This window comes from Phalacrocorax aristotelis, chromosome 4 (genome assembly GCF_949628215.1).
Source record: "Phalacrocorax aristotelis chromosome 4, bGulAri2.1, whole genome shotgun sequence".
In the NCBI taxonomy this organism is placed as follows: Eukaryota; Metazoa; Chordata; class Aves; order Suliformes; family Phalacrocoracidae; genus Phalacrocorax; species Phalacrocorax aristotelis.
The window spans coordinates 26,715,501-26,736,928 of record NC_134279.1 but is presented as its reverse complement, the minus strand read 5'-3'; the positions used below and the strand labels follow the sequence as shown (position 1 = coordinate 26,736,928).

The window sequence follows — 21,428 nt, the reverse complement described above, 5'->3', positions numbered from 1 at the left end:
AATGTGACTGACCATATAAACATCTTTCTGAAAAAAAAAAACCCAGACTTTACGAAGATGAGTGCGTAACACCCATAAATGGCTTTCATGCAGAAGACAGATTTTGGCAGACAGGCAGTCTAGCAGTTAGACTCTCGCCTGAATTCAGCTCTGTCACCCATCAGTAGAAACTCTCTTAGTACTCAGCATGTTTCTACTACACATTTCTCCTGTTTTCTGGTGTCTTGACTTTAGGACTAGAAACCAGCACTGGTGACAGGAATCACAGGTAAACCACAGGTAAAAATCTCTTTGAAACACAGAACAATAAGCCCTCACACAGACACTCACAAAACATGGCTAGGCATAATTCTTTCTAACACCCTTTTTATATCTCAATTTGCAAGAATAATTGTGCCTCAGTGCACTACTTATGGCCTAGCTGGAATGGCACTTGTTATTAGGGCTAATGATATAGAAGTCACTTAATCTTTGGTATCTTCATAGCACTTACCATCTTCCCAGTTTCCTTAGTTTCCAAGGCCACAGAGGTGAAGCATGATTACAGGGGCTTTGTAAGTACTCAGACAGAACAGCAACAGGAGGGACCTTTGATGGCCCCATAATGATCTAATACCACTTGAAATCCTGTCCTGTCAGTGTTTTTGTCATTGACTCTGCTTGCAGGTTATTTTTTTTAGACCCAGAAGGACAGATCTTACTTCCTCTTCACCCTTTTTCACTGAAATGTCTAATGTCATCCTCCTGGGGCCTCTCTATTAGCATTTACTCCTTCCCACTAGTTACTACATTGGAAAAAAAACAGAACATCTTTATAAAAAGATGGGAGGGATTATCAAGCATGGGGAGGCAGTGGCTGCTGGTTCAGAGTATAGAAAAGTACAAAAAAGTGCTTCTGAAATATGCATTCATGGTACACAGTGTCCTGTGCCTGAGAAATTGCATCTACTTTCTCCATTAACTGCACAGAGAGCCAAGGCCTATCAGGTCTGCATAATTAATGCTCCAAATGATACATTATGGCCCTAAATATCAGAGTTGCCTAAGTCTGTCTTAGTCACTAGAGTAGGCAGTCAGTATAAAATCACTGCCAAAACCCTTGGGTTCTGTTAAATAGGGTAAAATGAAGTCATGCTTTTGCTAGATTAAACTGAAAAGTTAGCAGCATGTTCTTAACTGAAATTCTTCTGAGCTTGGCAGAGGAGAACTGAAACACCTTTCTGAAAAAAAAATATAAAAGCATCAAAAATCAGACTGTAATTCGGTAATACTTTTGGCTTTTGTGTAAAAAGCACTGGCTGTTTCTGCTTGTCCATAAGCTAGTTATTTTCTTGTGCTGATTTCATTCATATTGGTATAAATTTTTCTTATGTTTAAATGCTTTTGTTAGGTATACAGCTCTCTGGAAAGTGCTTCCCACTAAGAACAGGACTTTAAGAACAGTGATCACAACCTTTCTGGATTGTAGCCATTCCAAGGAAATTAATAATAGCCCTTATACCCAACCCAACTTCACTGCTTCCAGAACTTCCTTTCTTATTACTACTTATCCCCCATCTCTCCTGTTTCGTGGGCTATCACTCGCTTTTAAACACTTGTATTAGAAGGCCCTGATGTCGCCAGAGTACCTTCCAGGTCGCTCAGGGCCTGTGGTGTAAAACCGCATTAGCCCTGGGGAGGCAGCGCGTTCAGGGGCTTCCGGCGCCGCTCTGCTGCGGGCGAGGGGCAGGACACCCGGCGGGAGGCAGGTGGGGGCGTCTGCCAAGGGTGGAAATGCAACTCTCCCTTCTGACTGCAGAAACATCCATAGGAGCGCGGAGCTGGAAAAGATGACCTCCTGCGGGCCTGTCCAACTTGAAATGTTTTATCATTCTAGGAACGAACTGTCAAAGCAAAAGGATTCAAAGAACGATGATTTTTTTCCCCCTAAGTATCAGTGCTATAAAGCCACAAAGCCTGCTCAAGATCTGAAACTCTAGCTGTTTGCTTCTTTCCCTATACTATTGCAGCTAATAAAGATTTTGAAACCAGCATCTAAGAAAAAGTTGATGATACGTGAGCCAAGAAAAGATCAAATTATGATTCTTCCACCCATTGCAGTCCTTGGAGACAAATTTCTGCTGTATATCCCTTACACAAAAAACTGTGTTTCTAGAAAGTAAAAAAATGAATATTAATCTCTGGCTATCATGCCTGCACCTGGGCTACCAGTTCCATGAGTGAACAGAGCACCTTCAAGAAAAATAAGTTACTCATCTTTTCATCTGCGGCAATTGGAATTATTCCATGCTGAAGATGCATTTGGTTTCTACTTTCATTTCTGCTGATGAACCTGAATGAATCTGATGAAAATGACCCATTACAGAGTCAGAAAAATTGATGGATGCCCATGTGATCAATGAAAAAGAGACGAGTTCCACAGAGCTTGTTTAAGCAGGTAAGTATCAGGCAGAGGTAAGTCCTAACTAGTGACGAGAAAAGGAGCAGTCCTTGCCTAGGAAGGACTCTGCTTGGAAGAGGCTTTCCCAGGGCTGTGATGTGCAAGTTCCCCTTTCTCTAATTAGCCATAGCACCCAGCGAGCGCAGAGAAGTGAAACTGATTGACATTAGAGAGAGTAAGTGGTAGACTGGGATGGGGTCTCCAGTGGTTCTACAAGCAGAAGAAAGGAGCTGATGATAAACTGTTCTAAGCACCGAGAAAAACCTGGAAGAGGCAACTGTGGACTCATTTTGAATTTGCCAACTGGCATGCGCATAATTCTTTAATCTATGGTCAGCAGGCTAGTGCCTGAGCACAAACACTGACTCATTACTGCTTCCCTGTAGGCAAGGGTAATACAATAAGAGATGACCATAATGTAAAAACAATTCCCACTCAGAGAGCCAGCATTCTGTCCCCTCACTTCTCATTTTCACCTCAGATCCTCTTCTGAAAGTGGAAGAATCACAGACACCTTGTCTTAGTCCCCTGCGAATGGATAAACTTCATTCTGTGAAAACATAAAAATGAACATTAGTAACACACACTTGCCCAGGAAATTTGTCTTATATCCTACACATGTAGAAGATGCTTCCAAAGTTGCCTTGAAAGGGTTATTTGTCCTTCCCTTTAGGCTATGAGGAAAATACCTATTTGGCTGACTAACCTTTCTCAAGCCCAAAAAGATACATAGCAATCCTCAGGGGGCAAGCAGCAGTGGCTCTGGCTACTGGTAGCTGACTGGAGGAACTAGCTGGCCTACCTGCTGGAGAGCTCATAAACCACTCATGGCTACAGCAGATGTTAAAGCTTTACAGCCACATTTGTTCTCCCCGCCCAGCAGCAAGCTCACGCACCACAGAAGTCTGGAAAACAATGGGGCCGTGGCACGTTAAGAGTGTGCGGGATACAATAAAGGATGTCCAAAGGCCTGCTACTGTGCTATTCACCGGCATCCTCAGCCTAGCCTTCTGCACGCCGAGCAGCTTCATGGTTGCACACCGAGGAAAGAAGCAAACCAAAGAAATTCAATTGTTGCTCAAGTTGCATGCTTCTTTTTGATTCATTTAACCAAGGAACTGAATTACCATTACTGGTTTTCAGGGCTGATGGTGTTACATGTTTCTGAAAATATCTTAAAAACTTGCAAAGTGAGGTTTAGGTACTGATAAGTTTGCTTTATGCTATCTTACGTCAACTTCACGGCTAGAACATATAAAAGCTTTACAAGACAGGAAGGTCTAAAAACATAGATCCTGGGTCACAGTTACAGGAGAAAAAAGTTCACAATTTCTTAGTGTTATTTGAGTCTTTTATTAGTTTCAGGTGGATTTGTGTCTTCTTCACAATCCCCTTTCCGCAGATACTCTAGCAAAAAGTTTAATGGCAGACACAGACATCGAAACAATTTTCTGAAAAAGGAGTCCAGAAACTATGCCTAATGTATTTTAAAGTGCCAGTCCCAAACGTCCATGCCGAAAAACTTATTTTAAAGTTTGTTCTGAATACCACTAATGTCTGTGGAGATCATTATGGACGGTCAAAAATCAAGCTATAGGAATATCGTGATTCGTGCTATTATTAATTTACATCACAGTAATACTTAGGAGCCTCATTTGTGATCTACGGACTTTTTTGAGCAAGGGATCATACACAAAGATCAAAAAATGTCCCCCATATTAATGACAAATAACCTTCATTTTAAGTATATTTTGAACACTCACTACAAATTGCTTCCAAACAAGCTACAAGCCAAACTACGCTGCAGACACTGTTTGGTGAATACTGTTGAATAATGAATAAATTCTAGCAGATTGCAAGCAGAAAGGCACAGCACAGACCAGATAATTTTTTCCTCCTGCTTTGTTCATCCATCTCTCCTCAGCAGGTACTTCTGGGGCAGGCTGCCATGGGTGGTGTTGATTTATTTGATCAATAAATGTCTGTTCACTTACTAAGCAACCAGTGAAATACAGTCTCCCTGCAATAAAAGTATTTAATATATTATAGTAAATTAAATGGAGCCTTTTAATGCCTCAAACTGTAATGTGTTTTTAGTAATCATGTTCCCATCACAGAATTTTAATGTAACCAGTTTTATCCTCAAATAATTTCTAAAATAAAATGAGATAGAATTATAACGTGCTACAGCTGGTAAGAGAAAAATTCTTCTATTCCTCCCTTACTAGGTCAGTACCTTCAGGGCTTTAAGCATGATACAGGGCATACTCTGTATCGGGTAAGCGTGATACAGAAGTCAAACCGTAAATCCAGTGCAATAGGATGTTTTAGCATCAAAAGCACTTCCAGGTTTATTGTCAACCACACCAAACTTCAGCAAAGTCACATCAAAATCTTTCACTTTAAAGTGTTCTTTCAATAAAAATACAGTGGGATATCACAGATCGGAGATAAAAAACACATCAACATTTTCAAACCAAAACATTTTCAAGGAGGAAAGTTGTATAGAAACTAATTTGCTACACATGTTTTACACATACGATACAAAAAGGGGATTCTACAACAACATGTGGAATGTATCTGTATCAGTAAGACAATGACCTTCATAAATCACTCTAGTTTCCAGCTTTAAATTATGTCTTGTTCCGTCTCTCATGGGAGAGTCACTGCATCTCACACAAACTCATGGTTATGCGTGCATAGTATTCCTAGCTTTATAGGGAATGATGTCATATCAACACATAGAGGGTATGTAAAATTAAGAGTAAACACACTTTTACATTAATCTGACCAGATGAACCCACATACTCCACTATATCACTTCCCTTTGTCTTTTTTTTTTTTATATTGTACAAATCTTATTAAATGGACTCACCAAAACTTTGGAGGATTCCTCTTCAGACCTTATTTATGCAACAATGCACTGTGGGTGGCAATGGCCAAGAATAATATGGGACAGAAATCCCATTTCCCTGATCTCAGGTACATGAAGGCTTCAGGTACATGCAAGGCAAAGTACCCTTGCCTGTGAATACAATGAAGATTTATGGGATTTCCATCAAAACCATGTTACAATTCATTTAAGACAGCTGCTTGTAGCTAGTCTTACCTTTCCCTTCTGGTCACAGATAAGTTTACTGGACAAACGTGGTCTATAGTATCAGCCTTTTGTTTTGTCTTCAAAAGCATATTCCTCTCCCAAAAATAACATAAAAAGGGAGTATATAATTGTACATGCTCCAATTTCATCTCCTGTTTTCGGTAAATGTCTACCCATTCATTCTGGTTTTTTAGTCTCAAATTACCATCTCAGACTAACATAATTTTGCCCAATGATTTTTTATAATAAAAATGTAGCTTTAATTGCCTGTTCAGTATGCTCTGATTCTTCTCTACAACTTTCTCCTCCATAAAGATCTTCAGAAAATACTTGCAGTAGTTTTAGTCAACAATTTAGCAGTCAATACTTAGAAATGTCTCCAAGTCCACAGCTTAGTTCTACCCATAAAGGCAATTATCTGCACCCAGCACATTCTCATTTGACAGCAGCTAACAACTATTTTCATAAGGTACGTATGCAAAGTCCTATCTGCCCATCGCCTTTGTAAAGCCAAATGCAAGAATTTATGTCATGCTTCATGGACACAATTGATATCATAACCAATATATTTCTATCAAATTATTTTTTAATGAAATTTTAGTGAAGGCAAGATACAGTAAAAGCAGAATTTTACAGTACTGGCCTTGAACATACCCAGGTTTGAACAGTGTGTTATTGCAAAATCTTTATTATTGAACACGTAATGAGAATATAATCCTTTGAAAGGATGCTTGAACTATTACTACTACAGTTATTTGCGAACTAACTGAACTTGGTCTGACATAGGCTGACATATGATAAAAACAAAATCCCAAATCTCAGCTCAGATGAGGATCATACCTCAGTAGAAATCACATCTCCTATCCATCTGTATAGTTCAGATGTATGTGGCAAAATAAGAATTCTTTCTCCAGCTTGCTAACAATGGATTTATGAATTAATAATGTCACTGATTTGCTTAACATTTAAATCTGTTTTGTTCAGGATCCTCTTTGGCTCTAGCAACCAGAGATTCTTTAAAGCAATTAGAACAAAGTGTGGTAAGTTGCAGTCCCACACCATGACTGTGTGAAACACTAAACAAAAGTTTCCCAAGTTTTCTACCAAATAGGAGCAACTACAAATCAAAAACTGGTCTTAGATTGTTTTTTTTTTTTAAGTAATCAGTAAATAAATGGTGAATACATTTTTAGTAAAATCATAGCTGTTTATTTCTAGTGAGGATTTAAATTGAGATTTAATTTGAAATTGTTACATAGTTGGAACTTAAAGGGAAAGAAATGAGGTGTCAGCCTGCAGTCCAGAGATGATTCTGGTTTTTGACCTGAGACCAGAGATTCTCATAAAATAGCATTTGTCCTCCCCCTCAAACCATATTCCCAGGCAAATTTAAGAATATCAGACCCCAGACGAAAAGAAAGCATGATATTCACCTTTAAATCAAGATATAGTTTGGATGTACAGTATAGAGGCAGAGCATGGCCACATTACAATAAAGACAAATTAATAAACCACAACTACGTAGTGCAGGTAGCTGTGAAGAGAAAGAAAATACCACCAGTGGTATTTCTTAAGCAAGATACGGTATTTTTTACTTTATTGGTGGTAAATAATTCAGCTTCCCCCAAGGGTGACAGGGTCTGTTTCATATTTTCAAAACCACAGATCAGCTTTCTGGAAGTAACCGACAGAGCTTCAGTGGAAAATTTGTGTCCTCTCTCAACAGGTGAGCGGACAAAGACTATGAACATGAAACCAGCCTCTTGGAAATAAAAATTCTTGCTCGTGCAGGTGCATGTTAACGACGTTCTCAAGCATAGATTTGAAATTCAAGTTACTGGTCTGCCTCTCTGTTTTTCTGTATGCAGAGCCAAGTTCAGTCCTTTGGATAACTCCCTTGCCCACATTAAACTGTGCCAGTTTACACCATAGAGAATGAGGTGAGGAACAGTTTTCCCCTTTTTAACCTAACACAGATTAATTTTTCTATATGTAATATCACTCTGTTAAATATATAAACTGATTCAGTAGCAGAAATTTAGGTGCTGGGTTTATATTGCTAAAGGGTGTATATATAAAACATCATAATAATTTTTTTTCTTAATGCATTTAAGTTAATGGAACTAGAAGATTCTTATTTGACATTCATCATGACTAAATCAAGTAGTTCTGGCTTTCTGATGTCTGTTTCCCTTCACTGAGACTAGCCACATGACCGCTGCCAAATTTATCACTTCTTCTTGGAATGCCTCATTTGCATCCTTTACTGCTCATGCATGTGCCAGGACAACTGCATTGGGACTTTCCCCACCAGCTTCTGCACTGCAGTGTTCAGGTTTCCTGAGCAGCATGACTTCTCCCCCTAAAGTGGAGGGACCAGAAAAATTCCTGAATGTAACAACTAGTAAAAACCCTTTCCAACACACTACAATGAGGCCATGCCAATAATTCCATAGTCAAAAGGTAAGAATTTCCTTTAAACCATAACCCCAATATTGAATTCCTGTAACAGAGGGAAGGAAAGGTGCCTTTTGATTCAGAATATCTCCTGTCTAGACCATAGCCAGAGGAGGATATTTATTTGAAAATAATCAAACTATTTTTTAATTACGAGAGAGAGAAAAATTTGAAAGTTTGGAGTTGGGGAGGGTGTTCTTTGAAAATTGTACTCTTTTCTTCTTCTTTTTTCCCCTTCTCTCCTATTCAAATGCTAAAGAACTTCAGAGATTAAAAACTTCCGATGCAAACTAACCCTCGATGGGCGCAGAGGGTTATTTCCCAAAAAAAAGAATAATTTGGATATACGTGAAATGACTGGCACAGGGGTCAAGGGCTTCCCTGACATAACTGACAAAAATTACAGGCTTTGCCATGCCTTATGTAAATTTTTCACATTTGCGTTTTACCTGTCTACATTTTATCTTTAAGGACATATCTGCTTACAAAAACAGTAGTGCATTGGGTCTGTACAGCTGCAGGTCAACTCCTGCATCACTTAAATGAGGGGAACAATTTGGATATTAAGTATCTTCAAGAAAATACTTTTACTTGTATATTTAGGGGCCTAACTTCAGGCAAGTGACCGGTTAACTTTTCATTTTGGAAGTAAATCATGGCTTATAACCAGCAGCTCAGCTTGTAAACCTGTCACACATTTTTAACCAAACTTACTGCATGAAGACTAAACAATTAGCCCAACTCTATAGTTTTCTTACAAACTGGCAGGGCACTTGCCACATGTTTGGTATTTTGTGAACATTGGGTGTGATCAGAAGAATCTCGACCCATGGACACAAACTTCTTTCCCAGTGAGCATCAGCCACCACTGCCAACAACTTCAGTGCCTCTGCCAGCTAGGAAGGTGTGATAGGGAGAATATTTTCTTAAACTATAGACACTAATACCCCACAGACCTTTTTCCTTCCGGACTATCCAATGTCACATGGTCTGTAGAGCTGAAGAGGACCAATGACAAGTTTCAGACAATCATCAGTCATTTACTCAAAAAAAAAAAAAAAAAGAACAAAAAAAAAAAAAAACCAAAAAACCCAAACAATTTTTCCTCTAAACACAACAACCCAAAACTGTCAGGGGAAAAGGTGAAAACTTAAAATGCCCTTACAGTCCATTGACTCTCTTAAAATAAATGTGCAACACAAAGTATCACATTGCACATTCCAAAAATAACCTTCTTGCTCTTGTATTTCGATGCTGCCTCAGGCTATTGACAAGAACCCTCATAAACCGCCACTCATCAGCAGCATCTGGCAATTTTTAAAGTTCTGTAATAAAAACAAGAAAGCATTGATCAATTTACTTGACACTTAAAAATAAATCTAATTTGTCCAGGGATTAATAGCAGAATTTTTAGGCCAAAGAATTTTGCCAGCAAGAGTTATACAGGAATAAATACCGACAAATCAGATTTCTAATGAACTCCTGGTACTAATTTTCATTGTAGAGAAACTACCATATCTAAATAACACAAATTTCTTTAAGTATCATAGAATTATAAAGGATTTCTTCAATAGGTGGTTGTTTTAGGGACCTGGGTTCTAAACATATGCAATTTATTTCAGGCTTTTTTTAAGCCCAGGTTTGCCAAGAAGTTAAAAGCCTCATTAGTTAGGCATGAAACATGCTCACAGAAGTTACAGGCTCCACAAGTCATGCCAGGAAAACTGATAAACTTCTGGGAGACATCCAATACCTTTTTTTTGCTCATGCTGGTTATAAATTCGTAAACTCCTGAGAACTACACATGCTGCCTCATGGGACACCACCACTCTTGACAGACTTCTGTAGAGCTGTCAGTCTCAGGTGAACTTCTGATGCAATGGAGGTCTCACTACACCTAGAAATGCAAACTATACAGTCATTTTTGCCATTTTAGTAAAGATAAAGGCATTTCTTAATAAAAATGCTTAGGTAAAACAGAATTAAAGCTGGGGATACATTGTCCTTTCAAATACACTTAGATGTCAGAAAACCAGGAAATTTGTAGTTAAGCTCCTCATCTCTGATCCTGTAACTTCACTGTTCTGTCTCAAACCATTTATGCCAACTTTCTTCACTATACAAATAAGACAACTCTTTACCCCAGCATCTGACATCCACACTGGACAGCAGATTAGTCTCCTTCGGTGCCTTCAAATATAGAAGGGAGCATGACATCTGGGGGCAAACTTGCTCTGGTGGAACTAGTATGGGTGGGAACAGACTAGAATTTGACCTTGGACTCTCAGCTTGAAGACGCAGGTTTCTGCTGAACTTCCTTAACTGCAGGCATAAAGCATTTTCAAAGAGATGAAGAGTAAATCTCTGCTCAAACTGCTTGGATATCTTGATCTACATGCCAAGAGATTTCAGAGCCAATAAGAAAGAACATGCCAGAGTTAAATTGAAATGAAACTGGCTACATTGCTTGTGTAGCTTTGCGTTTCTCTCTGGCTGTTTTTGCTGCTGATTGCTACCATTTGGTTTCAGCTGCCTTGGGCACTGTTCCATCCAGTTCAAAATTAATTCTCTCAGTGACCAAAAAACTTAGGAGACTTCTTCTATACTGGGGTCTCCACAGCTTGTTTTGAGAGATCCAATAGGCTCAGATCAGCATCTGCACTTTTTACTGCTATCCAAACTAGAACAAGCCTCTGAACATTTTGAAATTAACACATCACCGCTATACTCTTACTTCTTAAACACTCAGTGTTGCCAGTATAAATTAAACAAGCTTTGTAACCTATAGTTATGGCTACCCATGAAATACACCGTACAGTACAATGAAGGGAACACAGCTGCACTCACTTTAGTTCTATAGGTATGCACAGTTTTGTCAGATTTGATAAACTCTAATTACATTGAAAAACCCTTCCTGTCATTCATGGTCAGAAGTCTTCCCCTTTTGTGCATTTGTCTCTGTAACACACCGCACCTAGGGGACAGGAGGAGAACGACAGCCTTAGTTTTTAACTCCTTGCCTGTCCCAAGGCTGAACGATGGTTCATATCAGATTGCAAACAGCAGTTTTATGGAAACAGAGTGACCCCCTACCCTAGTAGTAACATACCATTTAACTCAGGTTTCTCAGCTATAAACGTTAAATAAGAAAAAGAAAATCCTACAACAATCTCTTCATTTTCCACTATTTTCCCATGCTGAGAACAACATTCTGGTTGACACGTGGGGCATGATACTACACAGCTTCAGCAAGGAACATTACATACATAAACAGAAAGCTAAACTTGATGAGTAAGTAGGGGACAGGTCATGGAGAAGCCTGATCTGGCATGGGGAAAGTGCTGCTGAATAGTCATCAAGTTACTCTTGTCACAAACCAGAAAAAGACCCCAGAAGGGATTATAGCTATTAATTAACTCACTAAGCCAATCATGCTGTCTTTCACCTACGAACCACCACACTTTTACCTTGGCTTTTGAGAAAAAAGCCAGAGGAAGAAAAAAGGGTTTCAGCTAATTAGGAAACTCGTCCACACTGAAACATGTTAGATTAACGCACGGTGAGCTGGTCACAACCCAAAAGCACTAACATTGTCCTCCCACCAACTTCTCTCTTGCATGTGGGAGCAAGGTGCACCTGGAACCAACAGAGGTGGTAGTTTGCCCTGTTGCCTGCTTTTGATGGGGTAGTTTGTGGAGCTATGTGGGTAGCAAGACTGGGAGCCATGCACATGTGTTTGGGTCAGAGACTACCCATAAGGTCATTCTCATGGTGCAGGCAGGTAGAGAGCAGCCAATACCCAAACATGGGCCTGAAGAACACTTCAGAAGCCAATCAAGAATGTAAAGGACGGGAAGGAGCTCTTTTGGGATGGAGGGGTTTGTGTGTTTGGTGGGCTGATGTTTGTTTACTTTTTAAAAACTGACACTTCATATATAGAAAGCAATAATTTCCTACTCCTGTATTAAGTTAAATGGTCTAGACTGTTAAGTTCAAAGCAGCAGCACCAGTTTACACTGACCGAGAATTACATACATTTGCTTTTATTAAAACCATAATGGTTTGAGCTACAGACTTCCTAATTTTTCCTGTGATCTTGTTCTAATAGCTCACTGCTTGCTAATTTAAAGTGTTATCAGTCTGGGGTTTGTTACTCTCTTTCCATTTCCAACCAACATGATAAAAATAACTGTAGTTGGGGAGAATATTTCTACAGTAAGTAAATGCAAAAGGCTCTGAAAGGCTCTTAAAAAAAGCCTTTATTAAAGTAAGGTAGACATTTCTTTATCATTTAAAGCACTCATGGCTCAGAAGTTGACATATTTTTATGTGTTAGCTTATTGCATCAGACATGGAGGCAATTGTTAAAAAAAGTGGAAGCAGATTGTGGGAAAGAATGTCATAACTGCAGACACAAAAACACATTTCACACTCACTGAAGTTTTTGGTAGTGATTGGTTTGACCCTGAGGTGTCGCATGTGCTGTAAAAGTGGGCTGAAAGCAACTGAGACTGGTTTACACCTAAAAAAAATTAGGAAATCTTCACTGGACCATAAAAAGGAAATAACTAGGAGACTAAACCTTATTGTGAAATTAACATAACACAATTATCATCACCTCACATCAACTTTATGCAGATTTCACAAACACCTCTTTTCAAAGTCATTACCTTGCATTAATTCTTCAGCAAAATTGAATATGCAATAAATAAAAACAAATATTTGGAGGTGCTTGCATTATTTCACGGAGCTATCCATGAACGCCATCTCAAAAATTACAATTTCTCATTGCACTTCATCCTGTGAAAGCAAAATTAACAAATTTATAGAGGTAGCACAGTTTCTTCTCAACTTCTCATATGATCAACAACAATAATAATAAAGCTTACCCTCGTTTTCTCTTGCTCCTCCCAAATAAATCAAAGCATTACATTAGCCTCCCCCTGAACTCTGTGGCTGGTGAAAAAAACCCAGGAGATGTATGAAATGAAATTTTAGAGACAACTGGTGCACAAATAGTACTTTTGTGGTTGTAATAAATTGTTTTGCCTGATACAGTTTTAATAAGAATAGATCTCCTTCCAATTTTACTGTGGTTAATGTAAAGAAAAACTCCCTCATTCTATACAAATTAAGTGTTTTATAATGAAGAAACGCAAGGCTTTAAAAAGGAATTAAGACATGTTCCTTCACATGTTTACAAGACAAAAGTCTTGGAAGAATATCCAAATAAAACTGGGAACATATCTATTTTTCAATCATATTTATAGATATAAATGAATCTGCACCATTTGAATTAGTTATGCATTCTGTACGATCTGTGTCTAATTTAAACCATAAAATCACTAGTAATTCAACATAGCTTTTTTTCCATTACATTGAATGCAGTGTCCTGCTCAACCAGTCAGAAACTGAGCAGGAGCAAAGGACAATGACTTATTAATGATTTCTAAGACATACCTGGCAGAAAGCTTAAAAAAAAAAACAATTCACAGCCAAAGACATTGTCAGAGATAGATGCAAGAATTCATTCTTATTTCTTTCAGAAGGCTGTAGTTCATGCTAAATCTCCCTCACCAAAAGATTTGCCCCCCTTCCATTTTTCTGGGAAAAACACGCATTAGCATCAATAGATTTTTCACAATATGTACTTATATTAAAACAAAACAAAACAAAAAACTCTAAGAATTATATTTTCCTTTCACAAAATGCAGGGAAAAGTGAAAAACGGTCTCCAATTTTTATTTCTTCAGTGTGTGAGCAGTCTGTAAAAGACATGACTTGGACTTGATTGTCTGAATATGAGAATAAAACTCAGATTCCCCTATGTGTCTCACATTGGAAACTTATAGACTCTTTTAGCAAGGCGTTCAAAATCACTAGCCACTTTGGAAAATCAAAAGCTTTTACACTGAGCCCCTCCAGAGTAAAACCAGTAAGAAAAGACAGTGCAATGGTAATTAAAATGAGACATCATGATTGTTCTTTTCAAGGTGCAACCCTTCCATCCGAGTTCCTAAGTGGGATTTTTTTCATGAGGATGGATGCAATGAATATTTTCATTATTGGATTGCAACAACCTGCCAAAGACTGCATAGTGGCTGCATAATCAGGTATTTATCTGCAGTATAATGATACAGAAACAATAAATCTGTCCCTCTGTGTTCTAAGAGACAGAGCAGACTCACTCACAGGAAGAAAACAAAAAACGAAAATAATTTTTGGCATTTGATTTTTTTTTTTTATGTTTAGTTAACAGGGATATTACTTTTTATTTATATACGTGTATGCAGAACAAACATTTAAAAAACAGATGGCCACAAAGAATGCTACGCCCTGTTTAACCATTAGATTCCAATAACGAAACCACAATGTTCAGAGCAACTGCAACAAAGTTAATGCTTCATTTGGGATTTGAACTAAGAAAAGCGACAGTGCTACCACTATTAACATATCCACTACAAACAGACTAAATACCAAGCAACAAAAAAATGCTGAAGCTTATATTTTTTCCTACCAATCATTGTTGGAATGCTGTTTCCCTGCTTGGAAAATGGCTCCTGGTACCTTTTCGTCTTTGATTTAAATTAGGGACCTACATTATGGAGTTCATCCCATCTGCTAGAGCCACTCTTTTTTGTGCAAATAAACATCAGTTGTATCAAACCAACACTGTAGCCAAGAGCTGTAAAACAACCTTTGGGAGGTCCAAACTGAGTAAGGTATCGGACAAGGCAAAGCACATCATTCATCCATTGCAGAAGGCCTATTTATCTTTCCTCTAGCCCGCCACTCTTCATAGTTGTTTTTTTTAATCCACATCACTACCTTTTTTCCCCCCAGTGCTGAATGAACATATGTTCCAAAATCTCGAAGTTTTATGCCAAACAGAATTCTAGCCAGACCTAATGAAGGCACACCTGGAGAAGGCACTCAGCTGCCTCACCTTTCTCATCTCTCTTCATGTCCCTCTCTCTTACAGTTATATCCTTTCTTGCCACGTTAACGTCTTCTTCCTGGGCCGCACGTTACATCTGCTACATTGCTCTTAACCTAAGAACATTCCATTTTAAGCAGCTTCCACCAGGCCAAACCTCAGCAACCAAGAGGCTGAGTACATACGCAAAAGAGATTGGAAAGTGAACAACCCAGAGTGTTGATCCAAAATAATAGTTTACTGGTAGTGTAAGGGCAGAAAATAAAGAGGAAGAAAACAAAACAATGAGGTGATAAGAGAGAGAGAAAGACCTGGCAAGGGAAAAAGAGAAAACAAACCAAATCTACTAGTAGCTGATCTTATCTTCACGGGCATATTGGGCAAAATTGCCAAGGGTGACGGTTTTAGTGAAAATGAAATATTTTTTTCCACATATTTCCAAGCAGTTGAAAAATTACTGTCCAGTTGGATTAAATACTTGTTTTGAGTCCTCGGTTAAATCTTGTGTTCATATCCTAGCATTTTAACCTAACAAAAATTGAGAAATATTTATTTAGGAAAGAATAAAACATGCAATTTAACATGCAGAAAATCAAAATAATGTGTCTTGAGAATATCTACTAATATTTCCCAACATTTTGCACTACTTACTCACAAAGCCATAAAATATCAAAACAGGAAAGTAGAAACAAGAAAGGAAAACCAAACATCTTCAACTAAGATTTGAAAGCAAAGTGTATACAAACAGAAGGCAACTACAGTTGTTAATATTCTATTAAATGTGAAACTACTGAACTAACATAACTAAGGTTTTTGGAAGCAAAGTTATAAGTTTAAGCTGTAAATGATAGTTTTTGCCATAGATGAGGAAAAAAGAAAATAATAAAGTGTTTAAAAGATGGATGTAATAAAATTATCAGCAATTTAGACTGCTCCCTTTTTATGATCCAGTGCTTCAGAAAGCAAGGATAAAGTGAAGCAACAATTAAGAGCTGAAAACAAAAAAGATTTCTGAGTCCTTCAATAGATGGTAAAGTTATATAATTTTTTAAATTAATCTTCAAATCTTGGTAAGTGCCAAAAAAAACCCTGAAAGTCTTCATTCACTGTGTAGTATACAGAAGACAACAAGGTATCAGTAGGCCAGATAGCTTGGCAGCACTCCAGGGTGTAAATAAGAAAAACCTTATGCGGAATTAACTTAATACAGAGCTAAACAGTAGTCCGCTGCCTTTTCTAATTTCCATATCCATAGTATTTTGCAATGGATCTAAGAGTCCTTGATAGTGCATCTAAGCGCACTGAAAAGGTCCTTCTTCCCTCTTAGTCTCTCTTTGCAGACTGCCTTTAGACACTTGTGTACAGTTGACAGCTGCTGAACTAATAACTTATGAAGGCAACAAATTCCAGCTGACACTGTTTTAGAAAGCACTAGTCCTGTCAAAGACACTTGACTTCCTTCTCAAGGGTTATTACAGGGAAAGTAACTGCACGGATGTGACAGATACAGGCTTTTACAAGATCTCTGACTTCATTCCACATCACATTCAGGTTAAAACATGAACAAGTGTAATGCACCTTAGACAGCTTAAAAACAAGACGTTAGAGTCAATATTAGAAAAAACACCAAATGGCATTATTTCTTGTGGGTTCTACTGTATTAAGTCCCACTCAGATGAGCGTTGTGTATAACCTCCAGAAGTCCTTAATGTTGACAGATACAGCAATTTCAAGGAAGACAGGTTTTTAAGACAAACTGGTCTGAATTTCTTAGTAACCTGCATTCTTTCAGATGATATTAATTTTAGTTATGTGAAGTATAAAGTTATGCATTTGGGAACATGACATGCAGGCCATACCAACAAAATGGGGACCAACAATCAGGAGCCAAGGCAATTAATGGAAACCAACTTCTTGGAGCTATGCTATGACTTAAGGGACTGTCATGACTTTCAAACGTATAAAAAGAAGGGAATGTAAGTGGGAGACAGGATCTCATCTTTGCATGCAACAAAGCACAAGCAAGCACCTCATCCACTTTTGGTATCTGTGTATTCTATGTTTTTCAAAATTGTTAGTAAAATCATAAGTAAAACTGAAAGCAGCATTTTTCCTTCCCAGTCCAAAGCAGAATACAGCTAAGACATACATCAAGACTTTTGGCCAATTTTAGCACATCATACAGTATTTCTAGCCACTGTCCCCTGACATCTCACTCCACCCTACGCTAAGCTTTTCTCAGTGTGAGTTTGAAAGGTGCTGACTATGTGAACGACTTACTGACCTTCAGTCCTCCCCATCCCTGCCCCTGATGAGGGATTCTCAGGTTTCACTTCTGCAAAACTGTAAGGGATTACACTGGGGAGAGCTTATATACACAGATGGATAGGCACACATCTACATACATTTGTGAAGTAACACCAAGCGCCAGACGACAAAGTTCAACAATGTCCATCAGACTTTGATCAGGAATGAAAAACCTGTTTGTTCAAATCCACGTGACATAATTAAAAGGTTTATTTTTCAAATTCATTAGGTAAAATTCAATTAAATTAAAAATAAGCTTCTTAATCAGATTACTATATCTGGTCATAGAACCATTTAGTTTGGAAAAGACCCTTAGGACCATCAAGGCCAACCGTAAACCTAACACTACCAAGTCCACCACTAAGCCGTGTCCCTAGGCACCACATCTACATGTCTTTTAAATACCTCCAGGGATGGTGACTCAACCACTTCCCTGGGCAGCCTGGTCCAATGCTTGACAACCCTTCTGATGAAGAAACTTCCTAATATCCAACCTAAACCTTCCCTGGTGCAACTTGAGGCCCTTTCCTCTTGCCCTATCACTTGTTCTAGGGAAAAGAGACCAACACCCACCTCACTACAACCTCCTCTCAGGTAGTTGTAGAGAGTGATAAGGTCTCCCAATAGCTTCCTTTTCTCCAGGCTAAACAACAGCAGTTCCCTCAGCCGCTCCTTATAAGACTTGTGCTCTAGACCCTTCACCAGCTTTGTTGCCCTTCTCTGGACATGCACCTGCAACCCAATGTCCTTCTTGTACTGAGGGGCCCAAAACTGAACACAATACTCAAGGTGGGGCCTCACCAGTGCCGAGTACAGGGTCACCATCACTTCCCTACTCCTGCTGGCCACACTGTTCCTGATACAAGCCAGGATGCTGTTGGCCTTCTTGGCCACCTGGGCACACTGCTGGCTCATGTTCAGCGAGCTGTCAACCAACATCCCCAGGTCCTTTTCTGCCAGGCAGCTTTCCAGCCATTCTGCCCCAAGCCTGTAGTGTTGCATGGGGTTGTTGTGACCCAAGTGCAGGACCCGGCACTGAGCCTTGTTGAACCGTATCCAATTGGCCTCAGTCCACTGATCCAGCCTGTCCAGGTCACTCTGTAGAGCCTTCTTACCCTCAAACAGATCAACACTCCCATCCAACTTGGTGTCATCTGCAAACTTACTGAGGGTGCACTCGATCCCCTCATCCAGATCATTGACAAAGATATTAAACAGAACTGGTCCCAATACTGAGCCCTGGGGAACACCACTTGTGAGCAGCCACCAACCGGATTTGACTCCATTCACCACAACATTCTGGACCTGGCCATCCAACCAGTTTTATACCCAGGGAAGAGTACACCCATCCAAACCATGATCAGCCAGTTTCTCGGGAGATTGCTGTGGGAAATGGTGTCAAAGGCTTTACTGAAGTCAAGGTAGACAACATCCACAGCCTCTCCCTCATCTGCTAGGTGGGTCACCTTGTCATAGGAGATCAGGTTAATCAAGCAGGACCTGCCTTTCATAAACCCCTGCTGACTGTTCCTGATAGCCTGTTATTATCTGTTTATTATCCAAGCCAACAAACATGGTAAGTAAACTTTACGGCTTCCAATATGAAAAGAAAACACAAAAACTGCCACTGTAAGCTGTGTAGACAGCATTAGCAAAAACTGCTACACCTCATTCGCTAAAGAATTACAGGTATCCAGATTTTTTTTTCTCCTGTAACCATAGAACAAATATCCTTAGTCCCTAAATAAACTAAACTTGAACTAGATTAAAACCTCACTAATGGAAGAGCAAAAAGTAAGACCCCTGAAAACAACACAGTGTGTAATGTCATTCATCACATTTGAGAAAAATATTGCAGCATTTGCTTTTAAAGTTTTTTTTTCCCTAAAAGGCCTGATTTGCAACATCAAGATAGCAAAGGAAATAAGAACAGAGGTCTCATTTCTGATTAAAGATGCACCAACTAAAGAACACCCTAATTAAGGAATGATAAATTTTCTGGGGTTTAACAAAGACATCCTTATTTTCTAGATTTACTTTTAGTCTCTAGAGTGGACAGATTTTCCAACAGAAAATAGAAAAGGTTAGCGGGTTGCAGATCACATGCACTGTTTGGCATCATTTTTTCTAAGCTATGGCCTGCCTTGTGTTAGGATATGCCATTATGTCAGTGCATTCCAACAGGATTAGTGGCAATCCTTGCCATTTTTCAGCTTTTCTGGTATTCCTTTTTGAGCCTGTTACCTTTTAATTTCACACTCTGTGAATAGAAATACATTCATATAATTCTGGTGGTCTTCCATAGAATATACCCAGTGCTTTCAGTATGTAGCACAGATTACAAAGATAATCAAATGAAAGGAAGATACCATGGCTGATTGTTTGTTTCCTGCCTGGATGAAGAGAAGGAAGCAGGAGCGACTGCAGTCCAGTTATTCATTTTATATGTTTCTTCTTGTCAGCTCAGTTTCTGATATCTAAGGAGAATTATTATTTGTTTCACTATGTCGTCATTCACACAAGAGGCCATTTATGACAGTTTTCTACCTATTATACTGAACCCAAGTTGGTAAACATATTTATTGTAATAAATGAGTTATGACTAAGAACTTGGTAATTAAATGGTAATAGTACATAAGACTTTCTTCCTCAAATCTCAAAGCTTTACTACTCCAGCTGACGGAGAATCCCTGGCAGCCTGTGACAGCTACATAGTTGTAACCAAACCCAGCCATAATTTCCTCTAGTTCAATAGAGTTTCAGTCTCAAATATCAGTAATGCTGTGCCTTTATGGACATAATAAAATAGATTTCATTATTCATATAAAGGAGGAAACTTTTGTTTGTCTGCTTAACATAAAAAATAATCTCACAAGCCTGCTCCAGGGTATTTAATAAGTACCTAAGCAATTAAGTTTAGATCTTTAATGCAGGAAGATCCTGTGTTTTGTTTAGATTCATTTGCATTTCCTTTCCAACTGACCTTAGTTAAATTATAGTATCAAACTTTTTATCCCTCAGACCCCATCTGAATTTTCTAAGAATCTGTGGAAGGTTGAGTCTTACATTAACAGGGCATACCTGGCTGGACATGAAAGCAGAGGGAAAAAAAAAGTCAGCAAAAACAGCACTGCAGATTTCCATTAAGAACATTTATATCTGCCTTCTTCATGTGGTTTCCATTCAGCACTTAAAATGTAACTCTGCATGGAAAAAAAAAATTGTTAAAAAGTTTTGCTTTTGCTAAATGAGGTCTCATTTGCATCTGCTGACAAAAGGGTTTATTAGCATAACACTGGAAAGCCAATGAAACCAAGAACAGCAAAAGAGTAAACTGTCCTGACAACTTTATTTTTGTTAACGACAAACAGAAAGAACTGCATGATCACTGTCAAACAAGCTCTGGGGCTGATGCAACTCAGTCTGGTATCTACTTAATTTCAGCATTTGATTTCAGGAAGATCATTATTGGGATCTGGGATGTAGCACTGGCAGTTATTAGAAGTTCAAAAAAACACTATCAGGTTAGTTAGCTGTGACCTACTTTTACTAAACCCATTTTGTACTTAATTCCATACCCCACTCACCCCTCAAATTTTCCTTTCCTTTGAATTTTTTTCCGAAGTCCTGAATACTATTGCAGTAAAGCTTATAAACATCCCTAGTTTCATTTCCATTTTGCCTTAAACATGCATAATATCTGAGATATTCTTGAGGGACAACCTGACTAGACAGGCATACTAAAAATACTTGGTATTATACCTAATGTTTTAATACATGCTGTTTCAGAACCCTGTAAAAGATATAATGTAATTCTCCTTCTCTCCATTCATCAAGATCTGATTTTCACTTTCCTTTAATTGTGGGAGCTTCTACGTTCTTGTTTCTATTTTCTTTCTTGCTTTTATCCCTTTATTTCACATGAACTTTGATGCAAGCTAAGAAAAGTATACTCTTGGGAAACTTGCCTGTACTCCTTCTCTCCTTCCTTTGCACAGATATGCAGATGTGGGAAATTTATGACACTGGTAGAATGTACGAGCAGCCGTATGGGGTCGCATCAACAGCCCATTGAGCCCTGTACCACTTCTTCAAAAGCAGCCAGACACATGACAAGGGAACAGTATAAGAACACAGCAAGAAGCTGGGGACACTGTTCCAGAGTATGCTTTCAGCTGCTAGCGTTT

At 38.7% G+C, this 21,428-nt stretch overlaps 1 long non-coding RNA gene across 1 annotated transcript in view; it reads right to left on the bottom strand.

The window, feature by feature from the left end:
• Positions 1-2,732: 2,732 nt before the first annotated feature.
• LOC142056231 (uncharacterized) overlaps positions 2,733-21,428 on the bottom strand; it is a 32,036-nt gene continuing 13,340 nt past the window's right edge. Inside the window, exons 8-12 of the long non-coding RNA XR_012660262.1 lie at positions 20,323-20,444; positions 12,668-12,797; positions 5,316-5,465; positions 4,321-4,460; positions 2,733-2,990 (exon numbers count right to left, since the gene is read on the bottom strand). This is a non-coding gene — a long non-coding RNA (uncharacterized LOC142056231). The remainder of the gene's footprint in view (positions 2,991-4,320; positions 4,461-5,315; positions 5,466-12,667; positions 12,798-20,322; positions 20,445-21,428) is intronic.